We start from the raw sequence: 21,353 nt of genomic DNA, 5'->3' as shown, positions 1-21,353 counted from the left end.
ATAATCTTTTTTATTTCTGTAAAATTGGTAGTAAGTACTACTTTAATTTCTGATTTAGTAACTTGAGTCCTCTCTTTTTTGCTTTTAGTCTAGCTAAAATTTGTCAATTTTGTTAATCTTCAAAAAAACAATTTTTGGTTTTGTTGATTCTATTTTTCTAATCTCTATTTCACTCATTTCCATTTTAATCTTTATTATTTCCTTTCCTCTGTTAATTTTGGGTTTAGTTTGTTCTTTCTTTTCTAGTTCCTTGAGATGTACATACACACCCACACTTATGAGATGCAGCAAAGCAGTGCTTGCAGGGAAATTTACAGCTGCGAACACCTGAATTAAGAAAGAAGAAAGATTTACAAACTACAACGTAAATGTACACCACAACCAAACAACTGCAGAACAGGAATTCTTCTCAAGTACCGTGGAATATTCCTCAGGATAGACCATTTATTATGACACAAAAAGTCTTAATAAACTTACAAATATTCAAATCACACAAAGAATTTTTTGATTATGATGGAATAAAACTAGGTATCAATAACAGAAGGAATATGGGAAAAATTCATAAATATGTGGAAATGAAACACAATTTTAAACTACCAATGGGACAAAGAAGAAAACACAAGGGAAGTTAAAAATAACCTTAAGCTATTTTCCTTCTTTGTCTCTTGTAATAATTTTGGCTTAAAGTCTATTTTATCTTATATTAGTATTGCTTCTCCAGCTCTCTTTTGGCTAATATTCACATAGAATATCTATCCACAATTTCATTTTAAACCTATTTGTGCCTTTGGATCTAAAGGGAGTTTCTCATACATAGCATATAGATGAATCATGTTTCTTTTAAAATTTATTTTTGCCAGTTTCTGCCTTTTAATTGGAGAGGATTTCTTTTGAGACAGGATCTTACTATGTTGCTCAGGCTGGACTCAAACATTTACACTCAAGTAATTCTCTCACCTCAGCCTCCTGAGTAGGTGGGATTATGTGCATGCACCACCACGCCCAGCTAATTGGAGAGTTTAATATATTTACATTTAAAGCAAATATGGATTAGAAAAGACTTACTTACATCATTATTCTATTTCTTTTCTGTCTTACGTATTTTTTCCTCCTCAATTCCTCCAACATTGTCTTTTTTCATGTTTAATTTTTTTGTAATGTACCATTTAATTCCATTCTCATTATTATTCTCCATAGTTTTAGTAATTTTCTTAGCAGTTATATTGGGCATTACAATTAACATGTTAAACTTTATAATTATCAAATTTCAGTTAATACTAACTTGGCATCAAAATTATTCAAGAATCCTACTGCTATATATGTTTTCTGTGCCTTCCTATTTTGTTATTGCAAATTATATCTTTACATATTGTGTTCCCATTATCATAGATTTATATTAATCTTTTGTTTATTTGCCTTTTATGTAAGATGGGAAAGAAAAGAGAGGTTGCAAACCAAAAATACAACAACTGACCTTTATATTTACCTGTGCAGTTACCTTTACCAGTGTATTTTATTCTTTGTATGGCTTCAGATTACTGTCTAGTGTCCTTTTATTTCAGCCTGAAGGATTTCTTTAGAATTTCTTGTACAGCCAATGTATTAGCAAAGATTTCCTTGAGTTTTTATGTATTTGCATATGCATAATTTCTCCTTCAGTTTGAAGGATTGTTTAGCCACGTAGAGTTTTTGATTGGCATCAGTTTTTTTTTTCTCTCAGTATTCTAATGTCATCCCACTGCTCTCTGGCCTCCACATTTTCTGATGAGAATTTGACTGTAAATCTTATTGAAGATTCTTGTACAAGAGGAGTCACTTCTAGGTTGCTGCTTTCAAGGTTCTCTCTTTGTCTTTCCGAAGTCTGATTATAAGGCATCTTGGCATGTATATATTAGTTTAGTATATATCTTAGTGGATTTTGCTGAGCTTCTTTGATGTGTAGGTTAATGTTTTCCATCAGATTTGGGAAGTTTTCAGCCAATATTTCCCCAAATGTTCTTTCTGTCCCTTTCTCTCCCACCTCACCCCCTGGGACTCCCATTTTGTGTATCTTGGTATACTTCTTGGGGTTACACAGGTTTCAGACCTTCCTCATTTTTCCTCATCCTTTTTCCTTTCTCTCTGAAAAATGCACCAAGGGGATTCAAGAGCCTATTTGAACAAGCAGAAAAAACAATGAGCAAATTTGAATTAAATCAATTGAGATCCCGGGCAGAGGCGCTCCTCAAACTTCCCTTTTTTGATGTAGATGCAGATATTCTATACAGTTCTGTTGTCTTTTACTAGGACTGTTAACTTTTGTGATAAAATTCAAATAAGATTTTATTTCTTGGTAATTTTGGCTTTCACAATTTATCTTTAAATCCTTGAGCAATCTGTATGCAATTAAGAGATTTCTGACATTTATTCTTACACTAAGTGGATCAACTCTAGGATTTAGGCATGTTAACTTTACTTCTGTTGTGTTTTGAATCGCTCCAGAGTTGCATGTAGATAGCATTTATTTCTGTGCACTTAAACCCATTTAGAAAATAACTACAAAGTAAAAATGTAGAGGAAATAGAAATGTATTTTTTCACGAACATTTTGATGCAAATTTCATCATTTAATGATTCACCAATTTCTTGCATTAATTTGAATTTAAGCATTTAATTCAAAGAGAGGGGAGCATTCATTATTGATATATGTGGGCTTTTAAAAACTCCATCCTTTATAAATAGTCAAGGTTTGGGCCACACAAAGTATATTTTTATCATGGAAAAATTTCAACTCCTCAAGCCATAATGTTGAACAGAATTGGAGTATTTTCTTTATAATTTCTTGAACAGGCAAATGAAAGCTTATTATAGAATGCATGTATTTTCTTTTCTCTTTGGAACATCAACACCAGTATATTGCTGGCAGCTATTGTATTAAAAAATAAAGTATATTTTCACTATCAAAAAAAATCAATTGAGATTATCTGTCTTAAGAACCAGCAATAAAAAGGATAAGGAGAAATGGACAAAGCCTGAGACCTGTGGCATCAAATGCCCCTTCATATGCATGATGAGTGTCCCAGAATGAAAACAGAGAGACAAAGAATCAGAAGAATGTCTTAAAATACAATGGCTGAAAACATATATTTGATTTAATAAACTTTGGTTGGAACTTGCAACTCAGTTATGCTCATTTATGTATGCCCATGGCGATTTCATTCTATAATGGTGGCGTGGCGTAGGGGCCGAAGAGCTACATGGCTCACAAAGCCGAAATATTTACTATTTGGCTACAAAAGCAGCAAAAGTTTGCTGATCCCTGTCCTATATTATTAGAAGATCCTAGGTGGGCTTGTCAGACACTGCTTTAGAATGACATTAAAAGGGTAATTAGTTGTTTTTTAATCCCTTATTTGTGGGATTTTTCTAAATCAGCTATTTAGAATTATGATAATACTCTGAAGCATCCAGACATGCAGTTTTCTGAGGCAGAGTTGGGATGGATTTAATGGCCTTGTGTATGTGAAGGGCCCATGTAGCTGGAAAGTTATGCTGTCATTAAAATGGTGGTGAAATCATGGAAGAGGATGTGGGTTGTTGTAAGTGGGGAGCAAAAATGAGATAGTGGAAAAGTAAAGATTATAAATATAAGTCCTCCTGATTCCAAAGTTTATATTCTTTCTGTTACACAGCAACTGGTAAATCGGTTAAAATGATATATTTTTCTTTTTATTGTGGTAAGAACACTTAACATGAGAATTATCCTCCTAGAAAATTTTTAAGTGTACAATACGGTATTACTAACTACAGGTACAATGTTGTACAGCAGATGTTTTTAGTCTGCTGGTGACTTTTCCTAAATATTCTTTCACGGATATCACATCACCTAAGTTAAGTGGTCTTTTCTGACTATTAAGGTATTATGTGCCTTTCATTTTCCTCAGAAGCAAATGCATATGTGGCTACAATAAAGTACTTAAAAATAATTTAGGTAATAAAAAAAGTTATTGATTTTTAAAATTCTAAGGAAAAATATGTATTCAACATATTTATGTTAATGTTAAACAAACAGCTTATAAAGACTGATTTAATGATAATTTGGAATTATATGCAGCTACTTGTCAACTTTGCTCTGGATATCTTATTTCTTTTGTTTTTGCCAAGAATCCCCAAAAGCATCAGGTTTTTTAATGCAGTGATGATAAGCAGATAAACAAAGCAATGATGAAATAGATAGAATTAGTTCTAAGTCTCTGTAGAAATTCTCCGGAGGCCTCCATCGTCTTTTTTTTACATCTCCCTCATCCCCAGGGCTCATCCATTTCTGATAGTAATTAACCACAGGAGGCTGAAGCCCAGGGGATGTCAAAAAAAGGCAGAGTCTTGTGCAGCCAGCATTATCCTGTTGCTTTCTCCATGTCCTTGGGTAAAACAAAAGCAGTTTGCCAACCTGAGCTCAACTCTTTTGCCTGGAGCAGGAACTCCCAGTCACCAGGTAGGATCAAAACCTTCTATTTCTTTGCTATAAGTTCTGCATTGGGTTCTGGTCCCCTTTGGGGTACTGATGATGCTGTGTGTGAGCATGAGAGAGACTTTGTATGCTCACACACAGCATATAAAGGACGTTTAAGTGTAGGATGAAGTTCTGATGACCAATGGAACTGCTATAAGAAAAGAAAAGCACAGCAACATCACTTCCAGTCTGCCGTAGAAAAATGAAAGGCTTTACATAATCAATCGGTTATAGCATTTTTATTCACAATCATGTTATTATTCAAGCCTAGTGCCCCTATTTTGTTTCTTTATTTTTTATTTTTTTCTGTAGGAGTCTCCCTCTTCCGCCCAGGCTGGAGTGCAATGGCATGATCTCCACTCACAACCTCCGCCTCCTGGGTTCAAGTGATTCTCCTTCCTCAGCCTCCCGAGTAGCTGGGATTACAGGCGCCTGCCACCAGGCCCGGCTAACTTTTGTATTTTATAGTAGAGATGGGATTTCACTATGTTGGCCAGGCTGGTCTCAAGCTCCCGACCTCAAGTAATCTGCCCATCTTGGCCTCCCAAAGTGGTAGGATTACAGCCCTGAACCATTGCGCCCAGCCCCATATTTTGTTCTTTTTTTTTTTTTTGAGTTGGAGTCTCGCTCTGTCACCCAGGCTGGAGTGCAGTGGCCCGATCTCGGCTCACTGCAAGCTCTGCCTCCTGGGTTCACGCCATTCTCCTGCCTCAGCCTCCCGAGTAGCTGGGACTACAGGCCTCCACCACCACACGCAGCTAATTTTTTTTGTATTTTTAGTAGAGACGGGGTTTCACTGTGTTAGCCAGGATGGTCTCGATCTCCTGACCTCGTGATCCACCCGCCTCGGCCTCCCAAAGTGCGGGGATTACAGGTGTGAACCACTGCGCCCAGCCCCATATTTTGCTCTTAATGCTATTCTCTACTAAAGTAAACTCAAAGTCTTTGGAGAGTAGTTAATTCCAGTTTTTTGAGGCTGAAAGAAAATATTTGGACAGCAAGGTATATCCAATGAAGTTTGTAAGAGAATCAGTGACAGTCCTCAAAAAGCAATGAGCCACCTTAAGGGAATTTCCACTGGCCACGTTGTGATGATTGAGAGTAACGATAATAAAGATAACTCAGGTTAACTGGGACAAGACCCTGAGTTCATAATGATACTGAGTTCATAAAGATACTCAGGTTCATATAAAGCATCAGAAGTGTAGTGTAATCCAAACGAAGGGTGGATTTCAAATGACATGTTTAACTTTTCAAATTGATTTTAATAAGCAAGAATGTGTTTTTCCTCACATATATATGGATACAGTATACACACACGTGCATGTACTTTGTTACTTCTGTTAAGTAGATGGTTTTTAGAAATATAATATGTATATCACCACCTATATGAGCTGGAAAGATAAAGCAAAACAAGGAAACGCAAAAGCCAAGTTAATGGGTACAAAAAATAGTTAAAAGAATGAATCAGACCTAGGACTTGACAGCACAACAGGGAGACTAGAATCAATAATAATTTAATTGCACATTTAAAAATGACTAAAAGACTGCAATTGGATTGTATGTAACGCCAAGGATAAATACTTGAAGGGATAGATACCCCACTTTACTTACATGCTGTGATTATTACACATTACATGCCTGTAGCAAAACGTCTCATGTACTCCATATATATGTGTGTATACACACGCACACACACACCCCTACTACGTACCCGTATCAATTAAAATTAAAAAAACAAAAGTCCTGTGGAAATAAGGAAAAGTATTAACAACAGGAACAAGTGATCAGCTCCCGAGATCTTATGTGAACGCCAGGTAGAAAGGAAGCGTTGCAGGTAACTTGTGCTGGTGTTCATACAAAAACAAAAATAACTGTAAAAGGAGGGCTCAACTATTCACAACAGCCAAGACGTGGCATGAACCCAGGTGTCCATCAACCGTGGACTAGATAAAGAAAATGTGGTACTATACAGCTGTAAAAAAAAAACCTGAATGAAATCATGTCCTTTACAGCAACATGGATGGAGATGGAGGACTTTATTCTTAGTGAGCTGACCCAGAAACAGAAAACCAAATGTCTCATGTTCTCGCTGCCAAGTGGGAACTAAACGTTGGGTACACAGGGTCATAGAGATGGTAACAATAGACACTGAGGACTACTAGAAGGGGGGAGGCGGGAAGGGAGAAGTGTTAAAAAACTACCTATTCTTTGGGAGGCCGAGGCGGGCGGATCACGAGGTCAGGAGATCGAGACCATCCTGGCTAACACGGTGAAACCCCGTCTCTACCAAAAATACAAAAAATTAGCTGGGCGTGGTGGCGGGTGCCTGTAGTCCCAGCTACTCGGGAGGCTGAGGCAGGAGAATGGGGTGAACCCGGGAGGCGGAGCTTGCAGTGAGCCGAGATTGCACCACTGCACTCCAGCCTGGGCGACAGAGAGAGACTCCATTTCAAAAAAACAAAACAAACAAACAAACAAAAAAACCCTACCTATTGAATGCTATGTTCTGTATTTGGGTGATGGGTTCAATAGAAGCCCAAACATCAGCATCACACAATATACCCATGTAACAAACCTGCACGTGTACCTTAAAAGGACAGCTCAGCAGTGTGTTCCAAGAAAATAAATTAGCTACATATCTCCAGAAAAAAGAGCTAGGTGTGCAGACTACCTCATTTATTCTCATTCAGGGAAAAAGATGTGTGGCTGTGCTGTCCAGTACTTAACAAATTGAAATGTGGCTACTGAGACTGAAAGGGAAATTTAATTTTATTTAATTTAACCTAAGTTAAAAAACTGATTCTCAATTCAGCTATTGGAAAACAAAGTGTGCTTGGAACAACTTGGATAAGTAAATATATGCTTTGGAGTGTAATTATTATAAAATCTAAATACCGATGAAGTACTGCCAATAAAAAATTAGCATCTGATTTGAAATGTACAATAAGTATAAAATACATGCTAAATTTTGGACAGTATGAAATTAATACCTCATTTTTTTTTGTATTAAAACATGTTGAATTAATAGTTTGGGTATACTGAGTTAAATAAGATATATTGTTAATTTACTTTTTCAACCTTTTAAAATGTGGCTATTAGAAAAATTTTAATGACATACTTTGCTTACATTGTTTCCACTGGGCAGCTCTGTCCTAGATAATCTTACTAATTATAATGAGTGACTATTGATAAGAAAAACACAAGTTTATAATTAAATCAATAGAACAGATCAATATGTCAACATAACATGACAGTAAGTTAGGTATTTCTGTCCTACTAATGTTAAAAGCATCCCTCATTTCTGGGCAAAAAGCCAGCTCTCTAGGGAAGATAGAGTTGTAGCAGTCACCATGATGTAGCATGTAAACCCTTGTTACAGAAAGATCTCAGCCTAATCAGTGATCACCAGCTCAGCATTTCCTTGGAGGGCACATGTATTTTTGTATGCTGACCAAGAGCAGATTGGGCAGGTTCTGGAATGTCTGTTGGTCTGAGGCAATCCTGCATTTTCTTTTGATCTAGGAAGACAAACTTGGGAGCAGTAGAAGGATTTTAAAAACGAATATGAAGAAACAAATTCACGTCCACAGCAATGCATTTTACAATTGGCTTTAGTTTTTACGTAGGGATCAGTTTTGGAGAAATTATAATACTCTGTTTTTGCTATCTGTGCTTTCTAAGGTGTTTAAAGCGCATAAAGGAATCTGGATATAGTAAACTTAAGATGTATCCGCTTAGAGAAGAGGCAATTATACAGAAAAGTAGCTGGGGGCGTGGCTCCATAGAGTGAGGGAGGGGTTTTAAAGGTGAGGCAGTGGCATTATCAAAAGGGGGATCACAACACACACGGTGTGGTGGGAGATTACAAACAAATTAGATCATCCGAAGAGAGAGGTTGTCTTAACTAAGTAACAAAAGAAGGTGCCAAGGAGATAAGCGGGGACTGTATTGTGGAGCTTTTCTGATGCCTTCCCAAGGATTCCTGATGTAGTCAGAGGACAGTGGTCAGAGGTTTTTGATCATAGTGATTTCAACACATTTTCCAGGTTTTTTTAATACTTTAAGTTCTGGGATAGATGTGCAGGTTTGTTACATAGGAATACAAGTGCTATGGTGGTTTGATGCACCCATCAACCCGTCATCTACATTAGGTGTTTCTCCTAATTCTATCTCCCCCCTTGCCCCCAACCCCCTGACAGGTCCCCGTGTGTGATGTTCCCCTCCCTGTGTCCATGTGATCTCATTGTTCAACTCCCACTTATGAGTGAAAACATGAGCTATTTGGTTTTCTGTTCCTGTGTTAGTTTGCTGAGAATGGTGGCTTTCAGCTTCATCCATGTCCCTGCAAAGGACATGAACTCACCCTTTTTATGGCTGCATAGTATTCCATGGTGTATATGTGCCACATTTTCTTTATCCAGTCTATCATTGTTGGACATTTGTGTTGATTCCAGGTCTTAGCTATTGTGAATAGTGCTGCAATAAACATACATGTGCATGTGTCTTTATAGCAGAATAATTTATAATCCTTTGGGTATATACTCAGTAATGGGATTGCTGGGTCAAATGGTATTTCTGGTTCTAGATCCTTGAGGAATGGCCATACTGTGTTCCACAATGGTTGAACTAATTTACACTCCCACCGACAGTGTAAAAGCATTCCTATTTCTCCACATCCCCTCCATCATCTGTTGTTTCCTGACTTTTTAATGATCGCCATTCTAACTGGTATGAGATGGTATCTCATTGTGGTTTTGATTTGCATTTCTCTAATGACCAGTGATAATTAGCATTTTTCATATGTTTGTTGGCCGCGTGAATGTCTTCTTCTTCTTCTTCTTTTTTTTTTTTTTTTTTGAGACGGAGTCTCACTCTGTCGCCAGGCTGGAGTGTAATGGTGCGATCTTGGCTCACTGCAACCTCTGCCTCCTGGGTTCAAGCGATTCTCCTGCCTCAGTTGCCTGAGTAGCTTAGACTACAGGCGCCTGCCACCACACACAGCTAATTTTTGTATTTTTAGTAGAGACGGGGTTTCATCATGTTGGGTAGGATGGTGTTGATCTCTTGACCTCGTGATCCGCCCGCCTCAGCCTCCCAAAGTGCTGGGATTACAGGCGTGCACCACCATGCCCATCCAAATGTCTTCCTTTGAGAACTATCTGTTCATATCCTTTGCCCACTTTTTGATGGGGTTGTTTATTTTTTTCTTGTACATTTGTTTAAGTTTCCTGTCGATTCTGGATATTAGCCCTTTGTCAGATGGATCGATTGCAAGAATTTTCTCCCATTCTGTAAGTTGCCTGTTTGCTCGGATGATAGTTTCTTTTGCTGTTCAGAAGCTCTTTAGTTTAATTAGATCCCATTTGTCTATTTTGGCTTTTGTTGCCATTGCTTTTGGTGTTTTAGTCATGAAGTCTTTGCCCATGCCTACGTCCTAATGGTATTGCTTAGATTTTCTTCTAGAATTTTTATGGTTTTAGGTCTTATATTTAAGTCTTTAATCCATCTTGAGTTAATTTTTGTATAAGGTGTAAGGAAGGAGTCCAGTTTCAATTTTCTGCATATGGCTAGCCAGTTTTCCCAACACCATTTATTAAATAGGGAATCCTTTCCCCATTGCTTGTTTTTGTCAGGTTTGTCAAAGATTAGATGGTTGTAGATGTGTGGTGTTATTTGGGAGGCCTCTGTTCTGTTCCATTGGTTTATACATCTGTTTTGGTACCAGTACCATGCTGTTTTTGTTACTGTATTTAAGTTATCAGTGTATCTAGGATTTACATATGTTATTGAATAATAAATTATTCCTACTTAGATTTAAAATACTTAATTTTTTATATTAAAATCCTAGAAACTTTGGCTAATTTCTGAATTTTTAATTTTTTTGTAATTGGCTTCCTGGTTCAGTTTCACTGTTTTTGCTATTTGTGACTAGATAGTATTTTTTAATAATAAAAATATAATGCTTTTTAGATGTAGCTAAGTCATTATTAATAGATTATTATTTTAGTTAAGCTTTAGAACAATTTCGTCAAGTTAGAAAATATTGTTAAGTTTACTGGGATTGTCTTGAGTTCATTGATAAATTTAGAAAACATTTCCATCTTTAAAACATAGTTTTTCCTATAAGAAGGACGTATGTAACATCACGTGTTAAAATATTTCATATTATTCAGAAATTTAGACACTCCTCTATGAGACCTGTTTATTTTTTATGCAGGTTATTCGTAAGTATTCAATATCTTCTGTTCCTACTGGTTTTGAGATCTCTCCTCCATTAAACTAGCTCATGCTAATATTAGAAATCTATGACTTTTTTCTACTTCACTTTTATTTCTTTACCTCTACTTTGGAATTTTATGTGAAGAAGGTGGGGTTAATGTCCTGTGCAGTTTGCAGCACACTGTCATGACAAGCTTATGCAAGACATAAGCATAATTTATCTTATTCCCTTTCTTTATCCACTATGCTCACCGCTATTACCCTGCTTCCACTGACTCTTGATCATTTCTCAAAATGTACATTGTTTGGGGTGGGGAGAGAAGAAGCAAATAATTATTTATTTAGAGTGATTTGTTTTAATAAATTCTAATCTATCTCCAAACAACTTGGTCTCTAATTTTTTTAACTTTAATTTTTAATTGAGGTTTTAAAAAAACACAGCATTAAACTTACCACCTTAACCATTTTAAGTGTACAGTTCAGTAGTGTTAATATATTCACGTTGTTGTGTAACAGATCTCCAGAGCTTTTTCATCTTACATGCTGAAACTCTACAACACATTAAATAACTCTCCATTTCCTCTACCCTGTCTCCTAGTAACTATCATTCTTTCTGTTTCTATAAAATTGACAGCTTTAGATGCCATATATAAGTGAAATTAATACAAGTTTTAGCATAAGTTTTTTTGTAACTGTCTTATTTCACTATCAGGGGAAATTCACTCCCGATATTTCACAGAGGTTCTTTTCTATTTTCCCTAAGTGTCGGCCGGTCTGAGAAATAAAGGGGCAGAGTACAAAAGAGAGAAATTTTAAAGCTGGGCATCCAGGGGAGACATCACATGTCGGCAGGTTCCGCGATGCCCCCCAAGCTGCAAAACCAGCAAGTTTTTTAGTGATTTTCAAAAGGGGAGGGAGTGTACGAATAGGTGTGGGTCACAGAGATCACATGCTTCACAAGGTAATAAGATATTACAAGGCAAATGGAGACAATTTATTAGGCGGGAATTTCCTCATCCTAATAAGCCTGGGAGCGCTACAGGAGACCGGGGCTTATTTCATCCCACAGCTACGATCATAAAAGACAGCCACCCCCAAAGTGGCCATTTCAGAGGCCTCCCCTTAGGGATGCATTCTCTTTCTCAGGGATGCTCCTTGCTGAGAAAAAGAATTCAGGAATATTTCTCCTATTTGCTTTTGAAAGAAGAGAAGTCTGGCTGTGTTCCGCCCAGCTCACAGGCAGCCAGAGTTTAAGGTTATCTCCCTTGTTCCCTGAACATTGCTGTTATCCTGTTCTTTTTTCAAGGTGCTCAGATTTCATATTGCTCAAACACACATGCTCTACAAACAATTTGTGCAGTTAACGCAATCATCACAGGGTCCCGAGGCGACATACATCCTCCTCAGCTTATGAAGATGACAGGATTAAGAGATTAAAGTAAAGACAGGCATAGGAAATCACAAGGGTATTGATTGGGGAAGTGATAAGTGTCCATGAAATCTTCACGATTTATGTTCAGAGATTGCAGTAAAGACAGGTGTAAGAAATTATAAAAGTATTAATTTGGGGAACTAACAAATGTCCATGAAATCTTCACAATTTATGTTCTTCTGCCATGGCTTCAGCTGGTCCCTCCGTTTGGGGTCCCTGACTTCCACAACATTTCACTTCACATAAGGTCCTCATGATTAATCTATGTTGTAGAATGTGACAGGAAGGCTTTTGAAGGCTGAGTAATATTTCACTGGATGAGTATACCACATTTTTGTTTATTTGTTCATCTGTTGATAAATATTTGTGTTGTTTCCACCTCCTTGATTTCAATTATTCTGGGTATATGCCCAGCAAGGAGATTGCTAAACCATATGGTAATTTTATTTTTAATTTTCTGAGGAGCCTGTCATATTTTTTCCCAAAGCAACAGCTCCATTTTAGATTTCCCAGCAGCAATGCAGAAGGGTTCCAATGTCACATTCTTACTAACATTTATTTTCTGTTTTTGGTAGTAACCACTCTAGTTAAGTATGAGGTGATATCTCATTGTAGTTTTTATTTGCATTTCCCTAATGGTTAGTGATACTTAGAATCTTTTCATGTGTTTATTGGCCATTTGTAAATCTTCTATAGGGAAATGTTTATTCAAATCCTTTGTCCATTATTGAGTTGGGTTATTTTGTTGTTATTTAGTCATAGGAGTACTTTGTACATTCTAGATATTAACCCCTTGATATGGTCTAGATATCATCCCCTCCAAATCTCATGTTGAAATTTGACCCACAGTGTTGGAGTTGGGGCCTGGGGGGAGGTGTTTGGTTTATGGAGCCACGTTCCTCATGAATGGCTGGTGCTCTCCCTGTGGTAATGAATGCATTTACACTCTACTAATTCATGTGAGACCTACTTGTTTAAAAGCGCCTCATATCTCTCTTGCTACCTCTTTCACCATGTGACATGCTGGTTTCCCTTTGCTTTCCACCATGAGTCAAAGCTTCCTAAGGTCCTCACCAGAAGCAGATGCTGGTGCCATGCTTCTTGTACAGTTTGCAAAACCTTGAGCCAAATAAACTTCTTTTCTTTATAAATTACCCAACCTCAGGCATTTCTTTATGGCAACACAAATGAACTAACACAGAAAATTGGTACCAAGAGTGCGGTGTTGCTATAAAAATACTTAAAAATGTGGAAGCAGCTTGAGAACTGGGTAATGGGCAGAGGTTGGAAGAGTTTGAAGGGCTCATAAGAAGATAGAAAGACTAGGGAAAATTTGGAACTTCTTAGAGACTGGTTAAGTGGTTGTAGTCAAAATACCGATAGAAATATGGACAGTGAAGGACAGGCTGATGAGGTATCAGATGAAAATGAGAACATTATTAGGAATTGAAGCAAAGGTCACCCTTGCTACACCATAGCAAAGAATTTGGCTGGATTGTGTCCATGTCCTAGAACTTTGTGTAAGGCTAAGCTTAAGAGTGATGACATAAGGTGGAAGAAATTTCTTTTTTTTTCTTTCTTTTTCTTTTTCTTTTTTTTTTTGAGATAGATTTTCACTCTTGTTGCCCAGGCTGGAGTGCAATGGCATGATCTCGGCTCACTGCAACCTCTGCCTCCCGGGCTCAAGCAATTCTCCTGCTTCAGCCTCCCAAGCAGCTGGGATTAAAGGCATGCACCACCATGCCCAGTTATTTTTTGTATTTTTAGTAGAGAAGTTGTTTCACCATGTTGACCAGGCTGGTCTTGAACTCCTGACCTCAGGTAATCCTCCTGCCTCGGCCTCCCAAAGTGCTGGGATTACAGGCATGAGCCACTGTGCCCAGCAAAATTTCTAAGCAGCAAAGTGTTCAAGAAGTTGCATAGCTTGCTCTAACAACCTACTAACAGATATGGGGGCAAAGGAATAACTTGATAATTAAAAGAGAAGTAGAGTGTTAAAATTTGGAAAATTCACAGCCTCGCCACGTGGTCAAGAAAGAAGAGGCAGTTTCAGAAGAGGAATTCAAGCAGGCTGCAGAGAAACCACTTGTTAGAAAGATTAGTATGACTAAAAGGGAGCCAAGTGATAATATTCAAGACAGTGGGGGAAAGGCTGAGGGGACGGAGAGGACGGACTGATTTGGGGAAGAGAAAGGAAAGAAAACCAGGCCTAGAGTGCTGCTGCCCTGTGCTGCCCCAGGATGCTGCTTCTCACGTCCTGGCCACTCCAGCCACAGGCAAGACTCACAGATCACCAGTTACAATCACTTTATTGATTGTGTCCTTTTATGCATGGAAGTTTTAGGTCTGATATAGTCCCATTTGTCTATTTTTCCTGGTGTTGCTTGTGCTTTTGATATCATATTTAAGAAATCATTGCCAAATCCAACACCATGAAGATTTTCCCCTATGTTTCCTTCTAAGAATTTTGTAGTATGGGGATCTTTCTCTTTTAAGTTTAGGGTACATGTGCAGGTTTGTTACGTAAGTAAACTTGTGTCTTGGGGGTTTGTTGTACAGATTATTTCATCACCCAGGCATTAAGCCCAGTATCTATTAGTTATTTTTCTTGATCCTCTTTCTCCTTACACTGTCCACCCTCTGATAGGCCCCAGTATGTGTTGTTCCCCTCTATGTGTCCATGCATTTTCATAATTTAGCTCACACTTATAAGTGAGAACATGTGGCATTTGGTTTTCTGTTCTTGTGTTAGTTTGCTAAGGATAATGTCCCCTATCTCCATCCATATCTCTGCAAAGGGTATGATCTCATTCTTTTTTTATGACTGCATAGTATTCTCTGGCATGTACCACGTTTTCTTTATCCAGTCTATCATTGATGGACATTTAGGTTGATTTCATGTCTTTGTAATTGTGAATAGTGCTGCAATAAACATATGCGTGCATGTGTGTTTATAATAGAACAATTTATATTCCTTTGAGTATATGCCCCATAATGGGATTGCTGTGTTGAATGGCATTTCTGTCTTTAGGTTTTCAAGGAATCACCATACTGTCTTCCGCAATGGCTGACCTAATTTACACTCCCACCAATAGTGGATAAGCATTCCTTTTTCTCCACAATCTCATCAGCATCTGTTATTTTTGGACTTTTTAATAAATCCCAAAGTGCTGGGATTACAGGCATCCGGCCCTTTTCTGCATCTTTTGAAATAGTCATGTAGGTTTTGTCTTTAGTTCTGTTTATGTGGTGAATCCCATTTATTAATTTGCATATGTGGAACCCAACTTGCAGCCCAGGAATAAAGACTACTTGATCGTGGCAGATAAGCTTTTTGATGTGCTGCTAAGTTTGGTTTGTCTGTATTAGGTTTATGTTGTTCATCAATTCTGAGCAATTTTTACATATGGTTTAACATAAGGATTCAAGTTTATTCTTTTGCATATGAACATCCAGTTTTCCCAGTATCATTTGAGAAGAGAGTCTCCTGTCTCCCTCTGCACCCCTGTCAAAAATCATCTGACCACGTGTGTGATGTTAAGCAGAATAGTGTGCACTAGTATCAATCCCAGGTGAAGACTAAACACCTTGCCAATTTCTGCAAAGTTTTCTAAATCTGGCAGAAGGTTTTACTCAAACCCAGCTGCCAGAGTATGAGTGTGGTGAGACAGAACACTCTTAAAATACACTAAGTAAAACAACTTTATTGTTAACAGATAGGAAGCAAGGATAAACAGAAGGCTGGAATATGTGGTGTGCTGGTTCCTCAAGGCTTAGGAAATCTTTCCAGGACAGATAAAATTTTGTTTACATATCCCACTCTGTATCTCAGCTGAGTGATGCCTAAAACAGTCCACTTTGGATTTTATACCTCTGGGTGCAACTTGGATCACTGAGCACAAGTGTTGTAAAATATTCAGTTCTGGAAGGAATGATGACACTGTCTAGATTCTTCCAAACAGGTCCTTCTAATTTCAGGATGTTTCATTTTACGGTTATTCCGAGAATGCAAGTGGGAGTAGGCAGAGCTGGGTTATCCAAGGCAATGCAGAGATTTGTCCTCCTGCACAGTAGGATTTACTTCTGGACTCTCTATCCAAATCTGTTGGTCTGTATGTATATCTTTATGCCAGTACCATGCTGTTTCAATTACTGTAGCTTTGCAATATATTTTGAAATCAGGAAGTGAGAGACCTCAAACTTTATTTCTTTTCAAGACTGTTTTGGCTATTCAGGGTCTCTTGAAGTTCTACATCAATTTTAGAATGAATTCTTCTGTTTTTGAAAAAAAATTATTGGAATTTTGATAGGGATTAAAGAGGACTGAATATATTGTTTTGAATAGTGTGTACATTGTAACGATATTAAGCCTTCCAATTCATGAACATGGGATGTATTTTCTTTATTTATGTCTTCTTTCATTTCTTTCACCATTTTATAGTGTTTGGGTGTACAAGTCTTTCACTTGATGGTTTAATTTCACTTCTAAGTGTTTTATTCTTTTTGATGCCATTTTAAATGAAGTTTTTTCTTAATTTCCCTTTTAGATTATTTGTTTTTAGTCTATAGAAATGCAATTGATTTGTTTGCTGATCTTTTATTCTTCAACTTTGCTGAATTTATTCATTCATTTTAACTGTGTGTTTGCACACTCTATGGGACATTCTACCTATAAGATCATATCATCTGTGAACAGAGATAGCTTTACTTCTTCATTTCCAGTTTGGATATCTTGTATTTCTTTTCCTTCCCTAATTAATCCAGCTGGGACTCCCAGTAGTATATTGAATAGAGGTGGTGGGAACAAACATCCTCACCTTGTTCCTGATTTTAGAAGAAAAACTTTCAGTCTTTCACCATTGAATATGGTGTAAGTTGTGCATTTTTCATACATGGCTTTATAATGTTGAGGTGGTTTCCTTTTATTCCTAGCTGATTGTTTTTACCAGGAAAAGGGTATTATCTTTTGTCAAATGCTTTTTTCTGCATCAGTTGTGATGATCATGTCGTTTTGTCTTTTATTAATGTGGAATATTACATTGATTAATTTTCATATATTTTCCAGCATTAAACCATCCTTACACTCCAGGAATAAAACTTAATCATGATGTATAATCCTCTAAATGTGCTGTTGAATTCAGATTGATAATATCTTTTGAGGGTTTTTGTTTGTTTGTTTGTTTGTTAGTCTGTTTTGAGACGGAGTCTCACTTTGTTGCCCAGGCTGGAGTGCAATGGTGCAATCTTGGCTCATGGCAAGCTCTGCCTCTTGGGTTCATGCCATTCTCCTGCCTCAGCCTCCCGAGTAGCTTGGACTACAGGAGCCTGCCACCACGCCCAGCTAATTTTCTTTTGAGGGTTTTTGCACCAATAATCATCAGGATTATTCTACAGTTTTCTTTTATTTTAGTGACTTTGTCTGGCTTTGATATTAGGACAATGCTAGCTTCATAGAATGAGTTTGTGAGTGTTTTTTCCTATTTATTTATTTTTTGAAGAATTAGAGCATAATTGATCTTAATTCATCTTTAATATTTGGTAGAGTATCACCAGTGAAGTCTTATGGTTCTGAGTTTTTCTTTGTTGGGAAGTTTTTAATTGCTGATTCAGTCTCCTTACTAGTTATTGGTCTGTCCTAGTTTTCTATTTTTTGCTGATCCAGTCCTGGTGAGTTGTATGTTTCAAGGAGTTTATTCATTTCTTCTAGATTATCTATTTATTGGAGTACAATTGTTCATGCGTTGTCTTATAAACCTTTTTTACTTCTGTGATATTGACTGTAATGTTCCCTCTTTCATTCTGATTTTACTTGAGTCTTTTTTTTCATAGTTAATCTAGCTAAGGGTTTGTCAATTTTGTTGATCTTTTAAATAAATGCAAATCCATAAATGTGATACACCACATGAACAGAGTGAAGGACAAAACCATATGATCATCATGTTAGAGGCAGAAAAAGTATTTGACCAAATTCAATGTCCATTCATGATACAAAATCTCAATAGATTAGGTATAGAAGGAATGTAGCACAACACAATAAAAGCCATAAATTAAAAGCTAACAGCTAACATGCTTAGTGGTGACAAGTTGAAAGCTTCTTCTGTAAGATCAGGAGCAAGACAAGGATGTCCACTCTTTCTACATCTATTTAATGTAGTACTGGTGGTCTATAAAATTTATTTTATTTTATCTTTACTATTCTTACAGTGTTTTGAGCTCATTTGTCTAAAAGTGTTAAGCAGTAATAATAATAAAACAAAGCTACTTTATTCTAAGTTTTACATTCTTTGTAACATTGGATTTACATTTAAACCATTTAAATAATTTTTTACACCAGGAAATTTGAATTCCTATTATGTAGATTTGTTTGCAAACCTGTGAAATCATAGTGAATATTACATAAAAAATTGACTAACTCCTTTTTAAAATTTGTTTTGACAATAGATAGAGTACACTTGATTCTATTTCAAGTGCTACAAAATAAGCAGATGATGAAAATAAATGACAGCTCAGGGGAAGACGACTTCATCTTAGTTGGCTTCTCAGAATATCCCCAGGCTGAGTTCATCCTTTCTCTGTTTGTCTCCGGGTTCTACACCATGACATTCACAGGGAACACAGCCATCATCTTGGTCTCCCTGCTGGACTACCGGCTCCGCACCCCAATGTACTTCTTCCTCCGAAAGCTCTCATTTCTGGCCATGTGTTTCACCACCTGCATTGTCCCTCAGATGCTGGTGAACATCTGGGGAGAGAGTAAGAAGGTCAGCTATGTAGGCTGCGTGGTTCAGTATTCTGTAGCCTTGGCTCTTGGCTCCACAGAGTGTGTGCTTCTTGCTGTCATGGCTGTGGACCGTCATGTTGCCGTCTGCTGGCCCCTTCACTATGTTACAATCATGCACCAACAGACCTGCCACCTTCTCGCAGCCTCGTCCTGGTTTTCTGGGTTTGCCAACTCTCTCTTTCACTCTTCACTAACCACCATTTTGCCTCTGTGTGGCCACCGCCGTGCGGACCATTTCCTTTGTGAGGTCCTGGTCATTGTCAAGCTGTCCTGCGTGGACACCGGCCCAACTGAATTGAAGATGTTAATTGCTCCTGTGATCATCCTTGCCCTTCCAGTGTGCACCGTCCTCACCTCCTATGCCTGCATTGCCAGGGCTGTGCTGAAGCTGCAGTCTGCTGAAGGTCGGCAGAAGGCCTTTGGGACTTGTGCCTCCCACCTGATGGTGGTCTTGCTGTTCTATGGAACCATCATGTTCATGTGTCTTCAGCTGAAGAGTAACTACTCTCAGATTCAGGGAAAGGTCCTTGCTCTTGTTTATACCATTGTTGCCCCCACCTTGAACCCACTAATCTATGCACTGAGGAACAAAGTTGTAAAGAGGGCAATTAGAAAATTGATCTGGAAGGATTCAGTTTAAGAAATTATGATCCCTGGAATTTGTGTCATAGAAATTATTTGGAGAGTGGATTAATGGCAGGAAGGATAATTTTCAGATTTCAGCCCAAATTGATTGACAAACAAATGAAGCAAGTACTAAATACAAGCTGAAGGTAAAATTGTTGTCATCAACAGTGGTGATTGTAATCTTACAAAAATTGCATAATACAGTCATTCATTCACATTTTTGCTGTCCTCAAAATCTGTAATCAGGATATTTTGCAATATTTGTTGATTTTCTCAAGAGATTGTTAGAGCTGTCGTTTTCTGGGGAATACTGGACCTTCTGAAGGATACAACACATGGTAGATATGGAAACTGCGCTGAAATAGCTTACATATGAAGACGGATCATGTGGATTTAAATCTTTATTAACGTAAGATAGGAATTGAAACCTTACAGGAAAGAAAACTGAGTAAGGAATTCAGGGACAGTATCATACTTTGTTTTTGAGGGAACGAGGAAAACTGCCTGCAGTGAGACACTTGAGCTAGTGTTTAAATGATGCTTAGGATTTGGGCAGGTGTGTGGCAGTGGGGTAGAAAACATTCAGTGGATCCAGACCAGGGTAAGCATATGTGTTGCTAATACAAAGGAGAATAATGTTAAGTTTATATACCCATTTGTTCTCTCACATGGCAAGGGCTGAGTGTTTATGGTGTGTTAAGGATTCATGGCACCAATATAAATGTGGCAGTAATTTTATTCAGCATGTCATGATTTACAAACAGATTGTAAATAAATACAAAGGTAGACATAATATGGCCTCTGCTGCCATGGAGGGATGTGCAATGAGAAATGAGAACTGACCTTTTGGAAAGGTTTTGCCGGGTAGATGGCATGTGTTATGAGCCATAAAGAAGGTATTCCAATTTCTCATATTGGTTAAAGCAGAAGAAATTCCAGGCAGAGAAATTTAAGGAGGACATTGTATGTGGGGATAGGCTCGTCAGTTACAATATTGGTGGTGAAGGGAGAGCACAGTGACAGTGAGGACAGGAGGTGGCAGAGACAGATGATGGCTGGATCATCAGGGCTTAGGGAAGTTGGGCTGAGCTGATGACTCTTGCAGTAGGAGATGGAAGTCATATGCAGGACTTCAAATAGACAGTGGCAGAATCCGGCTTATGCTAGAAAGGTGGTATGTGTGTATGGGAGGAGGATTCCAGAGAGGGACTGGCTGGGGTGAGGGTGAAGGCAGCTCTTAGGGGGAGCTGCAGCTGTGACAATGAGGGACCATGAAAGTCTGGTCTGACAATCATGAGGAAGATGGATAGAGTTTGATAATGAAGCTGGAGGTTGGAATGGGTGAAGGGGATTCCTGAAGCACCTGTTTTCTTCAGAATTTACCTCTGTTTAATTACTTTTAGCCTTAGAATGTAACATAGGCCATTACGAACATTTCCACGCTCAGAAGAGGGAACTGAGGCACAGAAGGGTCTATAGAACTTCTCAGTTCATGTAGCTTCCAAATAAGGACTTGAGCCCAGACCTTTGTGCACCAGTTCCCCGTGCTCTTGGTCACTCCCATCTGCTGCCTTTCTACCTTGTCTCATCTCAGTACAGGGATTTGCCTACGCAGTCGGTCTGCACCGTTGTAAGTGCAGTCCACAGTGCGAGTTCTTCCCAACGCCCAGCTTAGACTCAGGAGGATTATCTCTGCAGATGGTGACAGTGGACAATGGATCAAACATTGAACCCAGTGGTCCCCAGCCTTTTTGACACCAGGGACCAGTTTCACGGAACATAATTTTTCAAAGGACAAGG

The 21,353-nt window shown here is 38.1% G+C and overlaps 1 pseudogene; it reads left to right on the top strand.

Annotated features, from left to right (window-relative positions):
• The first annotated feature begins 18,633 nt into the window (after nt 1-18,633).
• Nucleotides 18,634-19,566, top strand: LOC109026786 (olfactory receptor 2Y1-like; annotated as a pseudogene).
• The last annotated feature ends 1,787 nt before the right edge of the window (nt 19,567-21,353 follow it).

The sequence above is a fragment of the Gorilla gorilla genome, chromosome 4 (assembly GCF_029281585.2).
Source record: "Gorilla gorilla gorilla isolate KB3781 chromosome 4, NHGRI_mGorGor1-v2.1_pri, whole genome shotgun sequence".
NCBI classification, from domain to species: domain Eukaryota; kingdom Metazoa; phylum Chordata; class Mammalia; order Primates; family Hominidae; genus Gorilla; species Gorilla gorilla.
The sequence above is the reverse complement of the archived record's forward strand: the minus strand, read 5'-3'. Positions and strand labels throughout refer to the sequence as shown.